Source organism: Lissotriton vulgaris, chromosome 6 (genome assembly GCF_964263255.1).
Source record: "Lissotriton vulgaris chromosome 6, aLisVul1.2, whole genome shotgun sequence".
Taxonomy (NCBI): Eukaryota; Metazoa; Chordata; class Amphibia; order Caudata; family Salamandridae; genus Lissotriton; species Lissotriton vulgaris.
In genome coordinates, this window is record NC_141694.1 from 1897690486 (window position 1) to 1897714584 (window position 24099).

The 24099-nt window shown below is 41.9% G+C and overlaps 1 pseudogene across 1 annotated transcript in view; it reads left to right on the top strand.

Moving 5' to 3' along the window:
- The window catches only part of LOC147709823 (uncharacterized), a 334389-nt pseudogene extending 326388 nt beyond the window's left edge, over window positions 1–8001 (top strand). Inside the window, exon 3 of the transcript XR_015296736.1 lies at window positions 4868–8001. The product of XR_015296736.1 is annotated as an uncharacterized LOC147709823 (transcript). The remainder of the gene's footprint in view (window positions 1–4867) is intronic.
- Window positions 8002–24099: the final 16098 nt, after the last annotated feature.

The following is a 24099-nucleotide window of genomic DNA, read 5'->3' on the forward strand; positions in this document are numbered from 1 at the left end:
ACTCGAGAATAGGTCCAAGAGAATGGAAAAAATTAGCAGCCATCGAAGGGGTACGACGTCGAGTAGTCGGGGAAGTATACGATAGAGTAGTAACAAGAGAAGAAGTAGGAACAGAAGAAACAGTAGGAGTAAGTAGAACAGGAGCAGTAGCGGGAACAGGAGTATGTGGAAGTACAGGCGGAGGAGCAGTAGGAACAGTAGGAACAACAGGCAAAGGAACAGTAGGAACAGTAGGAACAACAATAGGCAAGGGAGCAGGAACAGTCGGAGGAACAGGTTGAGGGGCAGGTACAGGAACAGGTACAGGAACAGGTACAGGGGGAACCACAGGAACTGCGGTACCCTGTGCGTACGGAGGTGGTGACTTCATAAGATAGGACAATAAAGGATCCTCAACTAAATCCTCCTTCTTATCCGACTCCGTCGGCAAAACAGGATAACATTTATCTATAGTCATGCGCTGAAGCCTGTCAGAAACTTCCTTTTCCTTATCCTCCTTATCACGCTGAAACTGCTCTGCTTTCTTTACGATAGTAGCAACACCATCTCTCTGATTGCGTTTAGTCTGTCTGATCTCTTTCTGTCGGGCTTCTTTACGCCACAACCGAAAGGCATCAAACATGGCCGGCCTCGACTTTTTCTTGAACTATTTAGCCTAAAGGTTATCTAAAATCGGTGTCTCGAAACTACCATGAGGTGGCCAACTAAGGACACCATCGTTTTTAGTATAGCGAACCCAATATTCGTTAAAGGTAATCGGGCCTAGCCCATGTTTACTATAGAGTTCATAAGTGGGAGTTCCAACCGGAGGTATCGGACATGAGTCCTCCAGCCGGGAATCCGCACCGCAACGTCTGAAGCAACTAAACAAAGTACTACAACCAGGCATCTTGCACACTAGTCGAGTTTCACAAACTTCAAGGGTTACGGGATTTACCAAGGCCCAGCAACAAGCAAATACCCTTGGTTTTTGGCGACTGCAGGCGTCAAATAATACAACAACAAAGTACCAAGTACTGAGAACAACAAATGCAATGGAACCATGCAACAACTAAGCAACCACAACTAAGGACTCTGGGAGCGACCCACAAATACTTAACTCAAGGATCGATGGCGTCACCAGGAAGGCCCGTCAATCGTCTCGCTATACCAAGGTCTACGCCGAGCGCCAAAACAGGTCTACAGTCAGGGCAGCAGTCCGTCGCAGCCGTCAGGAGGCGGGAATCTTCGCAGGAAAAGTCGTCGGGCCACTTGTTTCGACAACAGGATCGATGAAGCGGAGTGCACCTTCCCTCGGAGATTTCACACGAAGTTCCTCACGATCGTCGGGCTTGGACCGGTACCACTGATGCAGCCCCACGAGTTGGGCGCCAACTGAAGGACCGGGTTATTTTAAGACCCAGCGGTGCCAGGGAGCAACACCTGAAACCTTCGTGGGTAACCTGTTCCGGCGTACAAATGACAGAGACACGGGACACTTCCTTCGGCGTCAAAGATTCGGGGTTTATTTACTGCAGGGAACACAGAAGTCACATGAAGTACACAGCATGTAGGTTCACGGGAACTGCTTCAAATTGGTACTGTGGATCGCTCCTTTTATACACATTTTCCTCATAGACTAATATGGTACACAAAGGTTTACAACCTGGTTCCTATAATTATCCCTGAGGGGTCGCTTTGAGACATTGAAGGTCCGGAACATAAGGACGGAAACATTTGTTGGTTCCCAACTGTAAAAACCCCAACTGTAATAACCCATCTTCTCACCACCAGTACATTCCAATTGGCAATAAACAGACAGAAAAAGGAACAAGGACAGGTGCAGAGGAAGGCAGAAACAGTGGGGAGATCGGAAAGGGTGTAAAAGGGGTGGTGTCAGGAAACACGAGCTACAGGCATCAAAGGGACGCGCCTAATGAGATGCACGGCTGAGATAATAGTCCGGTACGGCAAGACGAGCCTCGAGCGGGGCCATCTGCCTTACAGCATCATCCCCCTCATCATAAAGACACTTCCAAAGGAAACGTGTCCTTCGTAAGAGTCTTGGGAATCCCAGGGTCGCGAAGCGGACAACGTCCGTTCGCTGACTACTTGAGGGCAAGAGACAAAATGGATGCCATATCTAAGATGGAACCCGTAGGTACAGATGTATAAACCCACGAAACAAACGAACGGTTCAGATTAGCACAGCGAAACTGCGCACACCCAATGAACTCGTCATTTGCGGTTCATAGATATCAGACTCGACCATATTCGTGCGAGTCAAAAACATCGTTTACAATCGTCACGGAACCTCATCACTTGGCATATTTAATTTGCTTATAAGTCCCTAGTGGAGTGCACTGCATGTGCCCAGGGTCTGCAAATTATTTGCTACTAGTGGTCTGCAGCACAGACTGTGCTACCCACATATGCAGCCTGAAACCATGTCACAGGCCTGCCACTGCAGTGCCTGTGTGCGTGCAGTTTACTGCCACATCAACTTTACATTTAAAACTTCTTGCCAATCCTTCAAATCTCCTTTCTTTACATATAAGTTGCCCCTAAGGATGGCCCTTGGTGAACCAAACGGAGAGTGCTATGTAAGTAAAAGTCGGAACATATACTCTGTTTTACATGTCCTGGTAGTGACAAACAGCTAAATTCATTTTTCACTGCTGTAAGGCCGACTTTCATTGGCTAGAACTGGGAATTCCTTAGAATACTTTTAAGCTGTAATTCCTGATTGGAAAGGAGTAGCCGTTTCATGTTTCATATCTTTGGAATAGTAATGATAAATCCTCTTTACTGGTAAAGTCTGATTTACCATTCCTATTTTAAAAATACTACTTTTAGAAAGTGGACTTTTCTGTGCTTGTACTGCTCTTTGTGCCTTATACCCTATCTCTAATACGTGTCTGGGCGGTGACCGACCCCTTTGAGCATTCAGTCTAGACAGCCACAGACAGTGCAGGGGTTGGGTGTGATTTAGCACCCATCTGCATCCATCTGTATTCTGATGGGTCTTCCTGGGCAGATGGGAGGAAGAGGCCCACCCTTACACATCACAGGGTAGTGGACTGACCCATACAAATTACTGATAACTCCCTTTGGTAGTCTGGAGTGAGTGCTGTGATTGAAAGAGATACTGGTGCACTTCAAAACCACTATTTGGAGTTTCCCTCAGATCAAATAAGTCTCTGGCCTGTCAACTCTGACACTTCTGGATCTACACAGAACCGCTGTCAGAAGAACTGTGGTGCTGCAGAAAATTCTCAATTGGATTGTTTTTGACGAAGAACTGCTTTTCTGTGTGTTGCCCTGTGGAGTGCAGCTCTTCGACTCCTGGAAGGAGATCTAGACTCTGCCTTCACTCCAAAGTGTGCTCCAAGGGCTTTTTAGCTTGCCTCCTGTTTCTGAAGTGTCAGAGACACAAAAGACTTCCTGCAGTTCTGCTGATGCTGCTGGACTCTCCCTTCCTATCCTTGACTGAGGTGCCCTCTCCAAGTTCTGGACCTCAGAAGTGGTTTCTACAGCTGAGTCTCTGCCAAATCTGATGTGACGCAGCACGAAGCCCTCCAAAGTTTCTTCCGCTAGATGGCACAAGGCCTCCCCACGCACACTGCACTCCAAGGTACTGTGTTCAGTGGGCCCAAATGGGTCCCTGTAGTCTTTCTGCGCTCCATTGTAGTCGGCCTGCACTTTGAATTTGCACCGGTCCCTCTTGACCAATCTGAAATAACCTTTTTTAGTGTTACCTGCTTTTAATTGTTTTATTAGATTTTATTTCTTCAACGTTCAATATCGCAGCTTTTACTTGATTGATTTTGATCGTTTTGGACTTGTTTTACTCAGGGAAATGTTCTCTATATTTCTAAACTGTTGATGAGTCTTTTTGTGAGGTATTCACTGTGTTGTATGAGTTATTGCACAAACCCTTTAAACATTGCCTTTTAAGCCTGTTTGCTCTGAGCCCAGCTACCAGGGGGTGAGCACAGGATAATTTGGAATTGTTTTGTGACTTACCCTGACTAGGATTGCTGGCCCTACTTGGACATGGTACATACCTCTTCCAACTAGAGACCTGGTTTCTAACCGGTTCCATCTTGCATTACTTTTTAGGCAGTGTGATAATAGGAACCGTTTCCTGTATAAGAAGGGAGGCATCTTGTTGCTGTAGATTTAACATTGTAGGGTGTTGTGGGATAAGATCTCACTCACTGAACAAGCAACAGTCTCGGGTCTCTTGGTTACTCCTTGAGCCCACACTCCTCAATAGAAGGGGATCACGGAAGGATCGTATGCCCTTACTCTGCCTATTGCATGTTTACATTGAAAGTGGAATCTAGGATTTCTTCAGCGCACTTGCTATATGGACACTTAAATGTATCATTAAATGCCAATAGGTTTTTCTGATGGGCTTTTCATTTAAGCTTATTCATGGTTTCTTTTTCTTAATCTAACAGGTGAAATAAATGCAGTAATAAATGAAAAAAGTAAAGCTATTAAACATCACTGGTGTGGGCAGTGATGTAAAAACAGTATGCCTCAAAAACTCTTCCCTTGAAGGCTAATGCCGCTCCAAAGTCTTTTTCAACAGCAGAAAACCCAAACTCTCCAATGAAGTCTGTACTTGGCTGTTAGATATCAGCGGATAGACATTGGAGACACAGCACACTGACATACTGAAGCAAGTCTAAGGTGCTCATTACGAAGGAAGAGAACCTGCTATCAGAAAGAACACACAGGAGAAAAAACATATGAGTTTTTAGAATGTGACAAAACATTTAGTTGGCAAAAAAAGAGCAAGTGTGACATAAGAAACTTCATACTGGAGAAAAACCAGATTGATGGACTGACTGTGGAAACGCGTTCTTTGCAATGAAAGACCTAGTGCAGCATCAGAGTGTCCACGTAGAGGAGAAACCATATAAATGTACAGAATGTAATAAAGTGTTCAGATGGAAGGCAAATCTAAAGCTGCATCAAATGATCCACACTGGGGAGAAACCGTATGAATGTACAGAATGTGATAAAGCATTTAGAACAAATCAAAAGCTAACACAACATCAGAAAATCCACACTGGGGAGAAACCATATCAATGTACAGAATGTAATAAAGTGTTCGGAAAGAAGGTGAATCTAAAGTGGCATCAAATGATCCACACTGGGGAGAAACCCTATGAATGTACAGAATGTGATAAAGCATTTATAAGAAAGGAAGGGTTAACACAACATCAGAAAATCCACACTGTGGAGGAACCATATCGATGTGCAGAATGTGGCAAAGCATATATGACAAATGGAAATCTAACACAGCATCAGAAAATCCACACTGGGGAGAAACTGTATGCATGTACAGAATGTGACAAGGCATTTATAACAAATGGAGAGCTAAAACGACATCAGAAAATCCACACTGGGGAGAAACCATATAAATGTACAGAATGCAACATGGCATTTATTTCCAGTGGAGACCTAAAAAGACATCAGAAAACCCACTCTGGAGAGCGATCATATCAATGTACAGAATGTGACAAAGCATTTACAACAAATGCAGGGCTGAAGGGACATCAGAAAGTCCACACTGGGGAGAAACCATACCAATGTACAGAATGTTGCCTGGCATGCATTAGAAAGTCGCAGCTCATAAGACACCAGAAAGTCCACACTGGAGAGAAACCATATCAATGTACAGAATGTGACAAATCATTTATAACAAATGTAGAGCTAACGCAACATCAGAAAATCCACACTGGGGAGAAACTGTATGCATGTTCAGAATGTGACAAGGCATTTATAAGAAATGAAGGGCTAAAAAAACATCAGAAAATCCACAGTGGGGAGAAACTGTATGCATGTTCAGAATGTGACAAGGCATTTATAAGAAATGAAGGGCTAAAACAACATCAGAAAATCCACACTGGGGAGAAACTGTATGCATGTACAGAATGTGACAAGGCATTTATGACAAATGGAGACCTAAAACGACATCAGACAATCCACACTGGGGAGAAACCATATAAATGTACAGAATGTGAGAAAGCATTTATAACAAATGGAGAGCTAAAGCAACATCAGAAAATCCACACTGGGGAGAAACCATATAAATGTACAGAATGTGACAAAGCATTTATTGCCAATGGAAACCTAAAAAGACATCAGAAAACCCACTCTGGAGAGCGATCATATCAATGTACAGAATGTGACAAAGCATTTACAACAAATGTAGGGCTGAAGGGACATCAGAAAGTCCACACTGGGGAGAGACCATACCAATGTACAGAATGTGACATGGCATTCATTAGAAAGTCAGACCTAATGGTACATCAGAGAGTCCACACTGGGGAGAAACCACATCAATGTACAGAATGTGACAAAGCATTCATAAGAAATGTACAGCTGAAGCAACATCAAAAAGTCCACACTGGAGAGAGACCATATCAATGTACAGAATGTGACAAAGCATTTAAAACAAATGTAGGGCTGAAGGGACATCAGAAAGTCCACTCTGGAGCGAGACCATATCAATGTACAGAATGTGAAAAAGCATTTATAGCAAATGAAGCGCTGAAGCGTCATGAAAAAGTCCACACTGGAGAGAGACCATATCAATGTACAGAATGTGACAAAGCATTTATAACAAATGGAGAGCTGAGGCAACATCAAAATATCCACTCTGGGGAGAAACTGTATGAACGTACAGAATGTGGCAAGGCATTTATAAAATATAGACCGCTAAAGCAACATCAAAATGTCCACACTGGGGGGGAATCTGTATGAATGCACTGAATGTGACAAAGCATTTATAACAAATGGAGAGCTGAAGCGACATTAGAAAATCCACATTGGGGAGAAACCACTCAACTGCACTGAATGTGAGAAGGCGTTTATTAGAAAGTCACTTCCTATGCAACATCAGATAATCCATTTAGGGGAGAAAGCCTATGAATGTACATAATAGTATATCAGAAATTCCACACTGGTTAGAAACAATAGGGCTGTACTGAATGCGATTTAGCAGTTACTACAAAGCAAAGTTTGAAAATTCACCGGAAAGTTCCCATATGAGAGAAACCATATCAGTGTACAAAATGTGCAGTGTACAAAATGTGACAAAGAATTTATACCAAATGGAAAGAGACCATTCAACTGCACTGAATGTATCAAGCTATTTATTATAAAGGGATATTTGAAGCAATATCGGGTCCACAGTGGGGAGACACCACATGAATTTACAGAATGTGACAAGGCATTCAACACAAAGCTAAATTTAATACAAAATCAAGAAGTTCACACAGGAGAGAAAATGTATGTATTGAATACCACAAAGCATTCATAATAAATGGACAACTGAAGCGATGTCTGAAAATCTACATGGCAAAAACATCCTATTTATTTAGAGTGTAATAAAGTCTTCCAAGGAAGAATAAGCTAACATCAACAAATCCACACTAGGGAGAAACCCTATTAATAAATATAATGTGGCAAGGGATTGATTACAAAACAATATGTAATATATCAGAATGTTCACACAGGAGAGAAACTCTATAAATGTATTGAATGTGACCATGAATTCATAAATGGAGAGCTAACGCAACATCAAAAGTCCACCCTGAAGACTGCACTGATTGTAGCAAGGCATTTGTTAGCAAGGGAGAGTTAAACAACATCAAAGTCCCCACTGGGAAAAATCTATATGTATGTACACACTCAAATCAATCAATTGGTATTTATTAAGCACGCAAATCATCTGTGAGATTCTCAAGTCTCTAGGGGAGGAGTTGCTGTCCGGAGTGGCTGATCAGTTGAAAAGCCAGATCTTGAGTTCTTTCCAGATTCATTGATGAGTCATATCGCCAGTGCAGGGGAAGTTCATTCCAGGTCTTTACAGCCAGTTGGGAGAAAGCACAGCCTCCGTGCCTGGTTTGTCAGACTCTGGGAGTGTGAGCGAGCAAGAGGGAGGTGGAATGCAGGTCTCTGGTGGGCTGGTTAAAGAATAAACTTTGGCTGATGTAGGACGATCCTTCGTTGTGGAGTGCCTTATAAGCATGGGTCAATATCTTGCCTCTTTTCTGGACTGGGAGCCAGTAGAGTTTACTGAGGTGGGGAGTGATGTGGGTCTGCTTCAGGAGGTTGAGGATTAGCATTGCTGCTGAGTTCTGTATTGTCTGCAAATGTCTCTGGAGGTTAGTGTTGATTCATACATACAGAGTTTTAGGTAGCCAAGCCAGTTGGTCACCAGGGCTTTGGTGATCATTTGTCTGGTGCTGATGGGGAGCTGCAAGATCTAAAGATCTTACAGCACATGTGCATTGTGAGTCATGGGCATGGTCTGTAAGGGAGGGGAAGAAACCAGTTTCTGCTGACCACCATGCGTCGCTCCAAGGAGATGCCTGGTAACTGAAGATGAGGACTTCCGTCTTGTCTGTGTTCAGTTTTAGGCAGTTGTGCTTCATCCAGTCGGTGATGTTGGCCGGGCACCTATGTAAGTTGTCTCTGGAGTTGGTGAGGTGGGTGTAGAAGATGACTTTCAGCCTGTGCGATCTAATAATGTTGGCTGGGGGTATCATGTAAGTGTAGAAGAAGGTGGGGATAATTGACGATCCTTGTGGGATACCACAGATGATGTCCTTGGGCTCAGGAGTAGGGCAGGAGTCTGATTTTCAGAGTTTTTCTGGTGAGGTAGGAGGCGATCCATTTCAGGGCATTTCCTTGGATTCCGAAGTGGTGGAGCTTGTCGATCAGGATCTGGTGGGAGACCATGTCAAAGGCATCCGAGAGGTCGAGGAGGATTGGGGCTGTATTCTGACTGAGGTCCAGGAGGGCTCTGATATCATCTGTGGCTGCTATCAGGGCAGACTCTGTGCTTTGATTGGCATGGAAGCCTGACTGGGAGGAGTCCAGGAGGTTGTTTTGCTCCAGGTGTCTGGTCAGCTTACTGTTGATTGTCCTCTCAAACTATGGCCAGGAACGAGAGCAGGGGTATCAGTCAGGAGTTCTTCAGCTGCTCTAGGTCTGCTGAATGTTTTTAGGATGGGGTTTCACTTCTACATGTTACCACTCTTCTGCGGAGTGAAGAACTTTAAAACTTCAGACTTCTTCTCAAGGGTCTTACCAATAAGCAGTCCATTCAAAAGCAGATTAGAAACCAACAGAGAATCTAAAATATGAAAAGTCATCTTTATTACAATTAATTGTGAGGCTACGTCACCCAGTCACACCTAAAGCAACTGGAGGAGGCAGCCTGTTTGAATGGTCTCCGCACAGACCTTTTATACAATTTATTATGCCCTAGGCACACATTTTCTACATTATTGTTGGTCACTCCCAGGACTTGCACACAAAGCACTGTATGATGACAAACCCACTTTCAAGATAAGTCCAGGCCATAAACAATGTCCACATAATGCGCACATTCTCTAGCTAACAAGGCCGGATAAACCCAAAAAAGTAAGGTCACAGCCCATGTCATAAATGGCTCGTGGAGGCAGGAACAGGAACAGATGGAAGTAAGATAGGCACGTTTGTGTGTAGTAAATCTTTACAATGTCCTGTGCTCTGATCTATAATCTTGATCAGTTAAAGGGCAGGAACTGGCTTGGCAAGGTTAGCCTCAAGCAACAGGGTCAGCTTTCGTCAGGTCATGCAGAAGTCAGCACAAACCCATGCTAAGGTTATGTCCTTTAAATACTTGTTCTGCCATGGTGAGAGCCTACTGTAGGGCAATTCATAAAATGGCTGCTATTCACAAGATGGAACCCGAGTGTTCAAAACAAAACCATCAAATACACAGTGAATCCATTGGTGTAACATGATGAAAACACTCATGCATACCGCATTCATCATTTGCGGTTCGCTGATACCAAATTCATAACAGAATCATGATATTTAAAACACAGGTTCAGAATTTTCAGTACCACAGACCATCCTTTTGCCCTTACATAGGCTATAACCTATACTCATGCTAATCTGAGTCCAGGTGTATATTCATAAAGTCATTGAGATGTTGCTGTAGCATCATCCTATTACTTAGTTCATCTCTTGATACAGGTTTCCTTACACATGATGTAGCACAGAGGCCACATATTGCAGGAGCACACTGTACACACAGACAGAACAGGAAAAGAATGGCTAAGATTATCCCAATGACTATCAGACTCTTCCATCCCCAGGCAGATATCAGTTCCCAGAACCACCCCAGAAGCTTGCAACTCATCTCTAGGAATCGTTCTGTACGAGTCAATTGTTCTGCTCATATTTGAAATTCCTTCTACCAATGCTTTGTTGCTTGAGTTACTTTTCGTGGAGCGTGGGGAATATGGTTCGATGACAAATATGAACATTGTCTGAAATGCCCACAAATAACCATTGTAGCTAAATGGTAAGACCAAGTACGGGATACCCTTGCCTGTCCTATGCAACATAAGACCACACACCCAACAGTTAGTTGTATTCACTACTAATTGGTGTTGGTGTAAGAGCTGAACGAATGAATTATTGACAAACTCCAATCTTCTAGCAGACTCGTGTTCAGGCAGAGGGTGAAAAGAGTGCGAGGAAACAGTAGGAGGAGGTATGGGTTGTGTAGTGGGTGCAAATGAAACTCGAAAGGTGAATAAAGCATAGCCAATTAAAAACATCATTATACTACACAACATGAAAATGTATATTATTAAAAATCTTTTCTTTCGCCATCACAGTGCATATTCTGATTTCAAAGTTCATTGGTCTGGCAGGTCTCTCCATCTTGGGAAACTCCATCCTCTAAATTGCTGCCCGCGGCGGGAGGTTGATTCTGCTAAGGAGTGCTTCTGTTCAGTCCAGGGTAACTCCCTTAGACCAACCAGAACCGTCGACCTAAACGTCTTCGGCGGCACCCCAAAGACTTTGAGCAGCCGCGACCCTAGCAGCAGAACCGGATGGCGGTTCGAAAATCAAAAATGAGCAAGTTTCTTGGATGAGAGAGCTGCACAATAAAAAGTAAAAAGAAAATATTTATTCGTCCATAGTCATAGTTCTTGGCCTACAAATCAGCTTCCATTGTTTTCTTCCGCGTTGAGCCTCTTCAATTCAGGCTTCAATTCAAACACCCACAGTTCACTTGAAAGTCTCAATGTCTCAAAACAATGCACCAGTGTCTCTTCTTTGTGGCAGACACTACAAATGATGTGCTCTTCATTGATCAAGGGCAAATTATCAAGAACATGAAGAAAAGTCCCTTTAAAAAATGTGCATTAAGTGCACTATGCAATACAAAGGCTAATGATCAAATATGCAGACAAAGGACAAACACTAGAAAGTCCTGGTATTTGCATGATTAGAACACATCTGATCCCACCAAAAATTAAAGCAGCAGGAACAAAAGAGAACTGCAAAAATAAAAATAGATATTTGAAAATTCGTCATGTTTAAAAAGGTAGACTTAAGATATCTCCTATTGAGATGGAAAACTTGTCTTACTATAATATTGGGTCAGCTAACCAGCCTATCACTACCCCGACAGTCAGTCTGAAAAAAACATTTTACATAACATGGGGGGTCTCTAATACATCACTCCAGTCTGGAAGTGTGCACATAAACAATACAGCCATAATAATAAATGGGCTGACTGGTGAAAGGAATATGAAAAAAGGGAAATGGAACTAGGACACAACTAAAATCCCCAATAACTAAGCATGATGCGACATTGGTCAGGGGCGGAGCAACAAAAGAAAAATCTATAGGAAGAACAAGAGTTTGCTTGGGTGCCTCGGGCATGTGACACAGCACCAAGAGTATGAGGGACTAATGTTCCTGTTCTCTCTTCAGGGAGAGAAAATGAAACCTGGTTTCCTTTCAAGAGACAAAGCCATATGCTATTTGGGAAACAGAACATGATTAAGTAATGCAATATAGAAATTAGGCCACCTTGAGTCACAGATCTATAATTCCATCCTTAGGTCCAATCAAGGTTACATAACAATTTTGGGCTGCCTATTCCTTTAAGGGAATGTGCAGTAAGTGACTAACATCAGGTGATACACTTTGAACCTGTTATATTTTTTTAGTTTTCTTCAATATCAATATAGCCAAATTTAGGCATGCACTGGTAAAAGTGCTGCCTGTCTTCCTCACAGTATGAAAACCATATCTGTGAAACTTATCATTATACCAAATTCGTCCAGCTGTTGAGCAACGATACGTATCGTCATACGGATCCCTTCACAACACAGGGGAACTTGTAATAGTAACAACATATAACAAAACATACAGAAATGCTGCACCATGGCATATGTACTTTATGCACTGTAAACCTGCAGCCAAAAACCCAATATTTGGGCCTGTACCCTCCTTTTGACAGTAGAACATAACGCAGTTGGAGTCTACTGTCAAATATACTGTCTCTTCTTGTAACATACAGGACCAACTAAAATATTTCATGACAGGGCCAAATACCCAAACGAAAACATGAAAAAAAAATTATTTCAAAGAAATTACGCAAAAACACATCTCTTTTCAAGTAACCAAACTCACGTGTCTTGCCTGCCTTAGTATAATCCATGAATAATCTGTTGGCAGAAGCAGAAAAATACACAACACCAAAAAAAAACATTGGAACATACACAAAAATACATTTTTATTACTTAACTGTTACTCTCTTGTCAGTTCACTTCGCAACATCAAACCACCTTATTCTTACCGTTCTAAAAGAAATTGCTACACTGATACTCCATATGAATGTGGCACCTATAATGTGCACTGAAAAAAATAATACCTAATGAGCAAATCCCTTTTTTTTTTACTTAGGCCTGTAGCCTTCAAAATTGTGAAAAAAAGGGCTGCATCTTATTTTATTTATCTAAGACTTGATGCAACACTTCTTTTTCTGTAAAATAAACACAGCTAGCAAACATTATTTTCCTTAGCGTGGAGACACAAATGTATCAGTTCTGCAGATTATTTAACACATGTTTGGGACCTTCAGAGAAACCCCTATTTATTTTCCCTTTTAAATTAAGTTCTTTCATTTTATTGATGTTCTCACGGAGAAACCAAAAACCCCACTTTTAGAGGCCCGTTCAAAGAGGTCATTCTTCATTCCTCGGAGGCAAAGTCCTAATTAAAAAGGTCGCAAATGTCAACATGACGGCCTTCTCCATTATTTACAGGGAACACTAAAAGATAACATCTCAGCAGCGCGGCTCGAGCCAGCCTCTGCAAATTCTCAGCCCTCAGCCTCTGCCACACTTGTCACTCTGTCAAAGCCAGAAGGCCTAACTAATTCCTAATTCACTCAATTTTGAAAAATAGTTTCTCTTTTTTTTTTAGGCGCTAAATTTATCTCTATTCCCAAATCATTAAACTACATTCACTGTCAATGTTTCTCAAAACCCTAATGACACCCAGACCAGTTTATTTTAGAGTAAATACTTGTTGCAATCCTATGGTACACACTTCATCAGTTTTAAATGAACAAACTTTTCCGTAGGCCTAGCTGAAGCTAGAACCTTCAACCCTGATATTAAAACAAGCCTGTGTACTGGCACATTAACCCACTGAATCATAAGAAGGCACAACCTGCATATATATATAGCAAAAACCTAAATGCATGCATTTGCTTAAACCTGAGACACTTTAAAAAGTACTCTGAATGAAGGCAAAATGCAGTTTAAACAGTGATTTTACTCAAAATCGACTTTCATAGTTTTCTTGCATAATATGCATTACTAGAATGTCTATTACATAACCCATGAGTTAGGCATTTGAAAATAATAACGTATACTTTATAAAAATGACCTTGCTTGCGCCTATGCCAAGTGGAAATTATGCACACGAATGCTTGTCATTTTAGTGATGCAACATAACTTAAATCAAATTTTAATGCTAGGAGGTCATAGTATGAGTGTTAAGCTTTATAAATACTAAAAAACGATTTTCGTAGTACTAATTTTTGATAATTATTTTCATAATTGATAGTTTTTTTTCTAAAAAAAAAACAATTATTCCTTTTTGTGATTGTTCTACATATAAGAGCCCGCTGCATCCCTTGCTTATCATTTAGATGCATTATCTCACAAACCTAAGCGCATATGCCTAACTTAAAACGCGTCACAATCCTGCGTCACATTTTGCGCCACATTTATTTAAAAGGACTGTTATGCAAAATTCCACCCATGTTTAACTGGAAAAGTGCTGGCTGAATGAACATTCCTATCAAATATACTGCAGCTAAAAGGTTTGCCTGTGAACATCTAATACAGTGCATTTAAGGAAAACGCTGCACATTTTTTTATTTTTGCAAAAATAGGTAATTTCGTTTTTGTTTGGGGCCTTATTTATATCTATTGAATGTGACCCACACACACACATTGAGCTTATTTCAAACATAAACAGAAAGTGTTGAAACGTTCAGGACACACAATACAGTGCTTTCATAAATTGCGCGAACGCTATGTACATACCGAAGTTACACTAATGAGAAAAACCACTTAAACATTTAAAAACACATTTAAACCCACAAATCAACACTCAGGACGAAAACAGGACAGTCCAGACTGTACTTAAAGCAAGTACCTGTAAGTCATATTTACAAGAAACACTTCTCAATAGTGTTCCAAAAGACTGTATAAACAGCCCAACAGCACTAGCTGTATGTGCAGGAAAACCAAAAATACACTCAATTCACTAGCTGTAGCTGGCAGAACACCAAAAATCGTTCTGCATATCGACATTCATAAAAATTGCACAGAGCAAAGGATCCTTGTTATGTATTATGTCATATTTTAATTCCCTGGGGATACAAAATCACCAAGGAAGAAATATGTTTGTAAATCTAACCTATTTAGATATTCCCTTTAGCGTAAACCGGCTAATTCAAACGTATACAAAGTTGGCCAACACAAATCTTCAAATTTGCTAAGATCAGGCATCTTATAGCTCAGTAATCTAGCTTCAAACTTCAAGGGGTTATCTCTATCGATACACTTGTAAATATACAAGACCCTTGTTTATTGAAAATTGCAATCTTCAAACAATACTAAGGACTAAACAAAGAACAACAAAGGACAGGGAGCGACCCACTTATACCTCAAGTAAAGCAGATTACCTGCCTACACAAATTGCAATTCGCATATACAAACCTATACAAACTTATCAAAGCTATACCAAACAAATAGTTGTCCAAATTCTAACTGCCAAGTTCTAACTGCACTAACAGTCTCTTTTTTTTAAAAAAAGTACGCCAAAAAGGGTTCCTCAGTCAGGAGTGACATCTTTTGGAGAGTTTTAAGTCAGAAAAATAAAAAATATACTGGGCCGCAAAGAGAGAGAATCCCCCAGACCCTCCGTGCATAGAGTACCTCTTTTAGTAGATTTCTGTCTTGCCTTCCCCAGCAGATTTCTGTCCTCTGACAAGATTACTCCTCCAGATAGTCACTTCTTGATGAGGCCCACCGTTGGTCGCGCCATCTGAAGAACTTTAAAACTTCAGACTTCTTCTCAAGGGTCTTACCAATAAGCAGTCCATTCAAAAGCAGGTTAGAAACCAACAGAGAATCTGAAATATGAAAAGACATCTTTATTACAATTAATTGTGAGGCTACGTCACCCAGTCACACCTAAAGCAACTGGAGGAGGCAGCCTGTTAGAATGGTCTCCGCACAGACCTTTTATACAATTTATTATGCCCTAGGCACACATTTTCTACAATATTGTTGGTCACTCCCAAGACGTGCACACAAAGCACTGTATGATGACAAACCCACTTTCAAGATAAGTCCAGGCCATAAACAATGTCCACATAATGCGCACATTCTCTAGCTGACAAGGAACCCAAAACAGTAAGGTCACAGCCCATGTCATAAATAGCTCGTGGAGACAGGAACAGGAACAGATGCAAGTAAAATAGGCACGTTTGTGTGTAGTAAATCTTTACAATGTCCTGTGCTCTCATCTATAATCTTGATCAGCTAAAGGGCAGGAACTGGCTTGGCAAGGTTAGCCTCAAGCAACAGGGTCAGCTTTCGTCAGGTCATGCAGAAATCGGCACAAACCCATGCTAAGGTTATGTCCTTTAAATACTTGTTCTGCCATGGTGAGAGCCTACTGTAAGGGCAATGCATAAAATGGCTGCTATTCACAAGATGGAACCCGAGTGTTCAAAACAAAACCTTCAAATACACAGTGAATCCATTGGTGTAACATGATGAAAACACTCATGCATACCGCATTCGTCATTTGCGGTTCGCTGATACCAAATTCATAACAGAATCTTGATATTTAAAACACAGGTTCAGAATTTTCAGTACCACAGGAGGGGGCCAAGGCGATCGATCTGTTCTGTGGGATTGTGAGCTCTAATCTGATCACCTTGCTCCGGAGGTTAAAGATATGGTGGGGGCATGGATCAGCGGGTACCCCAGAGTGCATGGAGTTCATTATAGAGGTGGTGTCTTGTGCAATGAGGATATCCCAGGAAGTGGGCCGGAGGTCAGAGTTGGTGTCAGTGGGTGTGAGGAGGTCGAGGCTGTCACTTGCAGAGAGCTGAGGTTCAATGTCCCTGTAGATGACAGCGACCTTCTAATGAAAGTAGTCAGCAAGCGTGTAGCACAGATCCTAGGAGGGAGTTATGATATTCTCTGTGGCTACAGGGTTGCTGAATTCCATGATGGTGAAGTGCTCATTGCTGTGGTTTGATCTGATCTTTATCCAGCATGTGAGGGCTCTCTTCTTTGAGGAGGTGGTAGTGGTTGATCGATATCCTGAGGGTGGTGTACTGCACTGGATCCTTATAGGTACGCTATCTTCTTTGTAGCCAACAACAGTTTCATTAAGAGGTCTGAAGCTCCAGGGTAAAGAAGTTGACACTCTTTGCCGATTCTCTGATCTTGGTTGGGGTGGCATAGTCGGTGATCCAGTCTGTGAAGTTCCTGAGGGCCTGTTTAAGGTCTGGAGCTGTGTCCAGTCAGTTGGCATGGCGAGTGTTTCAGTTCTCGTCTGAGAAAGTTTTCCAGTTGCGCTGGGTTGTTTGGCTTTGGTAGCCGTAGTATTGTGCCCTGTGATAGTGAAGTGGACAATGGAGTGGTCGGTCCAGGTGAGGTCTGTGACATGGTGGTTCTTGATTGTTTCGCTGGAGATGAGGATGGAGTCAAGTGTGTGCCCTACGATGTGTGTTGGGTCGATGACGAGTTGGATGAGGCTGATGTTGCTCATGCTTTCTATTAAGTTGGCAGTGCTGACGTCGCTAAGGTCTTCCATGTGGAAGCTGAGATCTGCTATGAATATGTAGTGTTCAGAGGCAATGGTGAGTTAGGTGATGAAGTAACGGATGGCTTTGCAGAACTCTGGGCGAGTTCCTGGACAATGTTACAAAGTGTTCTTAATGGAGTAACCCTATGAATGTACAGAAAGTGACAAGGCATTTATTAGAAAGGCACCGCACAGCCAATGTATCATGGGAAAGCCCACCCTGGGGAGGAACCATGTAAAGGGCCACGGGTATGCCTAGACGTGGGTCCCGGGCTCACTGGATTCAAGATGAATGATGAGGGGTGATACCCCGAAACCGGTCCCAGTATGCTTGTTTCTGGTCCTGGGAGGACCTGCCTTGAAAGTTCAAGCTGGACTGTACCCATGAGGAGCAGGGCCAATGATTTGAATATGGTTAAGTCTTAACTGGCTTGGCATGGTGAGCAAAAGAACAATGGATTTAACCCAGATCACTTGACTGGGGGTGAATGTTTGAATTATTCCGAATTCCGTCTATAATTTGTGTGTCTTTTGGTTATGTATACAAGCACAAGACAAATTTTAAACCATCAACACAAGACAAGAGACCTTGTATCAATTTTATCAACTCTATGCCCGCATACGTAGATTGAGGTGGTCTGCAATGTCACTTATGGGTGTGGTGACAGGATAACACATCCAGTGATGTGTCCTGTTTACAAAGCTGACTCATTGTCACTAAGCAGCATGGGAAAGCCCTTTTCCTGTTCCAGAGTCTACTGTAATAAACTGTCATAACAAATTCAACAGTGCTGTACCACACTCCTCTCCGACTGGGCTCCCACCAAATAACATAAAAAACATAAAACTACTGAACTGTATGGACCCATCTGGTGACCAAAGAAACGCAGCGGGGAGAATATGAAGTTAAATCCTCAGTCCTTGAATGGACAGTAGGAGCAATTGATAAGTCAGTGTTTCACCATCTTGAAGACATCGATACTTGGATAGAGGCGATAAAAAACTGGTCGCTTCGCTTTGCTTGTTTATGAAAGGCTAACTGTTAATTCCACAGTGATCAAGGCTTCAATCGAGCAGGATTTATAAAGCCCGGCTAATCGCCCAATAGGTTATCCAGGCGCTTGCAGGTCCTGTAGGCTTATTCGAACAGTAAAACACAAACAATTGAAGGAGGGTCTGAGGGAAATTTAAAGACCTGCCCAGTTCATATCCCCCTAACTGTAATCCTAACAACAAAAGAACCGGGGGTCTATAACGGAGCTTCAAGTACTCCGAGCTGCTGCAAAACTCCTACATAAGTGAGTTAGGCGCTAATAGAGCTACATAAGTCTCTATATCAAAATGTGTGCCAGGACAAACCTGTCGAAGGACCTACTGAGATTTTTGGTAAGACCCGTACAGAGATGTGTTGGATTCCCATCAAATAGGTATGTAGATCAAGTGTTCTCATTTGGTCATCCAAAAATGGGGTGGTATGTCTCTTGATCAATGAGACCCATCCAACGCCCTTACTCAATTGGGTCGCACCATCAATCGCTAAGGTACACATGAACAAATGATAAAGATGGGATCGAGTGCAGTGCAAAAATCAAAAGATGTGTGAGTTAAAAACAAGGGGTAAAAGGATCAATAGGCGAAGAACTCTAATGTAATTTGTCCTTTCCCTCAAACAAACAAGAACAATGCAGAGGAAGCAGTCTAAACATATAACTGCATTTACAAGGCCAACATGTTTCAGCCGGTAGCGACAAGATCCCATGGCTTTCTTCAGGGCCAGAGTTCTAAGCATTAGCTACTGCATACATAAAGTGAACGTAACGACAATCTGTAAAGGATATACATAAATAGTCCAAAATCGTGTTCCTCTGTACCAAACGGTGTCTCTTACATCTGTTAACAAGAAACAAGAAATAAATTGTAGTAAGTCCTATCAAAACAGGAAAGACCTGGCACTGGCTTCTACTAATTAAGCCAATTTATTTTACTAATGTTACTCACCTGAATAGTACAGGGAGTGTACCTCACCTTTCCTGGAACCCAGCTCAGGAAAAAGGAGGCCCCGCTCTGTGAAGGCAAGGAAGGGGTAATGAACGGAAGGGTGGACAGTACTACTCTATCTCTCTCTCCAATACATAATATAGCCCCTATACCAGTCAAGCTTCACAGAGCCACAAAAAATTGTAAGGGTGGAATAAGTCACAGAGCCCATAAAAGTCCCAGGTTCCCAAGATCCATCACTTAATATAAAAAGCTTTCCTCTAAATATGAGTGTCCTAAATAGGATGGAGCTAAACTGTAGCAGGTTTAGATCTGGGCTAGCAAAAGTTTGACAGACCAAGCCTGGTCTCATATCCCAGAAACATAGGTGAACCAGTCTATGCCACCCCAAAAGAAAAAAAGGCCAAACATAAATCCTAATGAGCCACTAACCTGTCCGGCGTTGTCTCATCTCAGGACCCGAGCTTTGTGGAAGGCAAAAATGGCTGCCCACAGGAAGCTTATAAAGGAGATAGGGGCGGAGTATCACGTACTCTCGCGGGATTCGATTGAACTACAGAGTGATGTCACAATCCACTGTGTTGTAGTTCACCCAAGAACTACAAGATGACATCATTACGGCCATCTTTGTAGTTTGAAATTTGAACTAGTTAAAAAATAAAGGTGCTTTATTTAACCATAGCGCAAGTGTTTGCAAGCGCGAAATAGTCGACCGGGCTGATGTCTATTTATAAAGATCCATCAAAGTGGTCTCTAATGATGTTGCTTGTTAGTTCAAACTCACATATAGGCAAACAGTGTGCCAAGGGTACATCTGTAGAGAGCCCTAAAGGACCAAAGTGAAGGTGGGTGACCCTAGACTCAAAGGAAACTGAACCTAATACCTCCCCAGAGGATTCAATGGTGCAGACTAGAGCACACAGTGTCCCTAGCGAAAGAACTACCTCCATAGAGTGTAGTCTAAGAGAAAGACCCGCAGCTGGCAGCTGCTCTAAACAGTAAAACACAAACAATTGAAGGAGGGTCTGAGGGAAATTTAAAGACCTGCCCAGTTCATATCCCCCTAACTGTAATCCTAACAACAAAAGAACCGGGGGTCTATAACGGAGCTTCAAGTACTCCGAGCTGCTGCAAAACTCCTACATAAGTGAGTTAGGCGCTAATAGAGCTACATAAGTCTCTATATCAAAATGTGTGCCAGGACAAACCTGTCGAAGGACCTACTGAGATTTTTGGTAAGACCCGTACAGAGATGTGTTGGATTCCCATCAAATAGGTATGTAGATCAAGTGTTCTCATTTGGTCATCCAAAAATGGGGTGGTATGTCTCTTGATCAATGAGACCCATCCAACGCCCTTACTCAATTGGGTCGCACCATCAATCGCTAAGGTACACATGAACAAATGATAAAGATGGGATCGAGTGCAGTGCAAAAATCAAAAGATGTGTGAGTTAAAAACAAGGGGTAAAAGGATCAATAGGCGAAGAACTCTAATGTAATTTGTCCTTTCCCTCAAACAAACAAGAACAATGCAGAGGAAGCAGTCTAAACATATAACTGCATTTACAAGGCCAACATGTTTCAGCCGGTAGCGACAAGATCCCATGGCTTTCTTCAGGGCCAGAGTTCTAAGCATTAGCTACTGCATACATAAAGTGAACGTAACGACAATCTGTAAAGGATATACATAAATAGTCCAAAATCGTGTTCCTCTGTACCAAACGGTGTCTCTTACATCTGTTAACAAGAAACAAGAAATAAATTGTAGTAAGTCCTATCAAAACAGGAAAGACCTGGCACTGGCTTCTACTAATTAAGCCAATTTATTTTACTAATGTTACTCACCTGAATAGTACAGGGAGTGTACCTCACCTTTCCTGGAACCCAGCTCAGGAAAAAGGAGGCCCCGCTCTGTGAAGGCAAGGAAGGGGTAATGAACGGAAGGGTGGACAGTACTACTCTATCTCTCCCTCCAATACATAATATAGCCCCTATAACAGTCAAGCTTCACAGAGCCACAAAAAATCCTAAGGGTGGAATAAGTCACAGATCCCATAAAAGTCCCAGGTTCCCAAGATCCATCACTTAATATAAAAAGCTTTCCTCTAAATATGAGTGTCCTAAATAGGATGGAGCTAAACTGTAGCAGGTTTAGATCTGGGCTAGCAAACGTTTGACAGACCAAGCCTGGTCTCATATCCCAGAAACATACATTTTGATATAGAGACTTATGTAGCTCTATTAGCGCCTAACTCACTTATGTAGGAGTTTTGCAGCAGCTCGGAGTACTTGAAGCTCCGTTATAGACCCCCGGTTCTTTTGTTGTTAGGCTTATTCGAACACCCATGTCTTGAGGGCTGTTGGATGTGGCCCTTTTTGCGGGGTTATCCCCAAACCTTTTGCTTCCACCTCCTATTTTTTTCATGACCTGTTGTTCTTGGTTTTTAAGACTGGGCACTTTACCACTGCTAATCCGTGCATAAGTGCATATGCTCTCTGTGTAAATTGTTATTATGATTGGATCTCCCTGATTGGCAGGTTTGGATTTACTGGTCAGTCCCTAGTAAAATGCACTGGGTGTGCCGGTGCTGGTAAATCAAATACTACTAGTGCAGCACTGATTCTGCCACCCACATGAGTAGCCCTAAAAAGATGTCTCAGGCCTGCCACTGCAGTGCCTGTGCACAGTCTGCTAACTGCCATGTCGCCGTGGCAAGTACACACACTTGCCAGGCCCTAACCTTCGCTTTTCTTACATATAGGACACTCTTATGGTAGGCCCAAGGTACACCCTCCGGGCAAGGTGTAGTGTATGTGAAAGGTAGGACATGTACTGATGTGTGTAACATGTCCTGATGTGAAATACTGCCAATTTCGTTTTTCACTATTGAAATGCTAGCTTGCCCCATACGACCGAATGGGGAATGCTTTGTAACATTTTACAAGCATATCTTCCCATAGGGATAAAATGGAAAAATAAAATTTAGGCTCTCTGAACTCAAATTTAGTAACACATATTTTACTAAAGATGGTTTTTAAATTGCGCGTTTGCAAATGCCACTTTTAGAAAGTATTTAGAAAGAAAGAAGATCCCCTAGGTTCTACTTTAGAATGCTGCTATTTATTTAAGCAGACTTAGTGTCTTGACCATACTGTTCATAGGCAAAATTTGACTTTTATCACATATACATTTTTTATGTACTTAAATGCTTTTTACAATTACATATGTCTGAGCACGACACAATCAGTTTACATCCAATATTTTTAAACAATTAACAGTTGAAGAATAGTGAACAAGAGACATGAATTCTTCACGCTACAACAAATAATGTTACAAAAATTAAATAACAACATGTAATAATTACACCAGCATAATCAGTTACAACAAGCAATCCTGAAGCCTGCCACTTAACGCCTTAGTTAGGACTGCTGTCACAAGGGCAGTTTTTCTGTGGGGCTAAATCTTTAGGTGAAGGCGTCCTCAGAAAACTAGTTAGACATGGACTAGTGAATGGCCCTTTGTGAATGAAAAGAAAAAGTTGTTGTGTTTCCAATCCCGTTATGTTGTGGGATTTTCGTCAGGGCTGGGCACGGTGTAACCTGTTGGTTTAATAGAATGGACAAATAAATATGGGTTCTTTCTCGCAATTGAGACTATTAACTATTGTAGTGGGTGAAGTACCTTTATCAGGAAAGAGACTCAGTCAGGTTTCTCAAGAACTTTAAGGCTGGGCCTGTAGTGGAAAAAATGGAAAGAGACACAGACATCTTGTCTCAGTATTGATTGATATTCGGCCATTAAATATATATTGCTCCAGTAAAACTAACAAGTGTAGAAACTTACGTTGATTTGTGTTCTTTGTAGATAGTTGGCCTTGAGTCTTTTCAGCAGTCTAACTTTGGTGTGACTTAAAGACAGAAACACCACGGTGTTTTAGTTCAACAAAGTGTCGTAGAGATGACCCGTACATTTATATAGTGTTAAGTTAGCATGAGCTTATTAGAAGTTTAAACACCATTTTTCCTTGCCTGCTCTGCTTTGCACATGACACACTTTGCGCTGGTGTTTAGAGAAACGATAGATGCTTTGCTTCACATGAGCATAACTTGTTTTGCTGCATTTCTAGCCTGCTTAGAAAGTTTAGTCTGCACAGTATGCGCTGACACCGTCAAGGTTATCTTGGACACTGAGGAAATGGAAAATCTTCATTCTCAGGGGTCTTCCTAATATCAATAAAGAACTTGGCACAGAAGCTGAAATATGAAAAAGACATCTTTATTCAAATTAATTAAGTGAGGCTACGTCACCCAGCTGCCTTAGCAATTGAATGAGGCAGTCTGAGGAAAACAGATAACCGAGGCCTTATATATGTTTTGGGTTACATGACTCAGCACAAAAGTAAGGGGCAGTCCTAGCTTTTGCAAGCATGCAAAAAACCCAACATTCCTTCTTACACAATACTGGACAAACCCATAATAGAATACCACAACCCATATCGTAAACAGGTCATAAAAAGAGGGAACAGAAACAGATGAGAGGTAAGATAAGGGGTGTGTATGTGCATACCAAACTTTACAATCTCCTGTGCTCTGTTCCTTAATCTTGATCAGCTACTGGGCAAGAAACTGGTCTAACAAGGTCAGCTTCAGGCAACAGGGTCAGTTCACTCAGGTCATCCAGCAGTCAGATAAAGTCATCAGCCTATGTGAGGGCAACTACAAAATGGCTGCCATGCACAAAATGGAACCCATGGTTCAGAATGAAATCTCCAAATACATAGTGAATCCGTGTGTGTAACATAACGAAAACATTCATACTTGCTGAACTTACTGTTTACGGTTCGCTGTTACCAAAATCGTAACAGAACCACGACCTTTATGACCCAGGTTC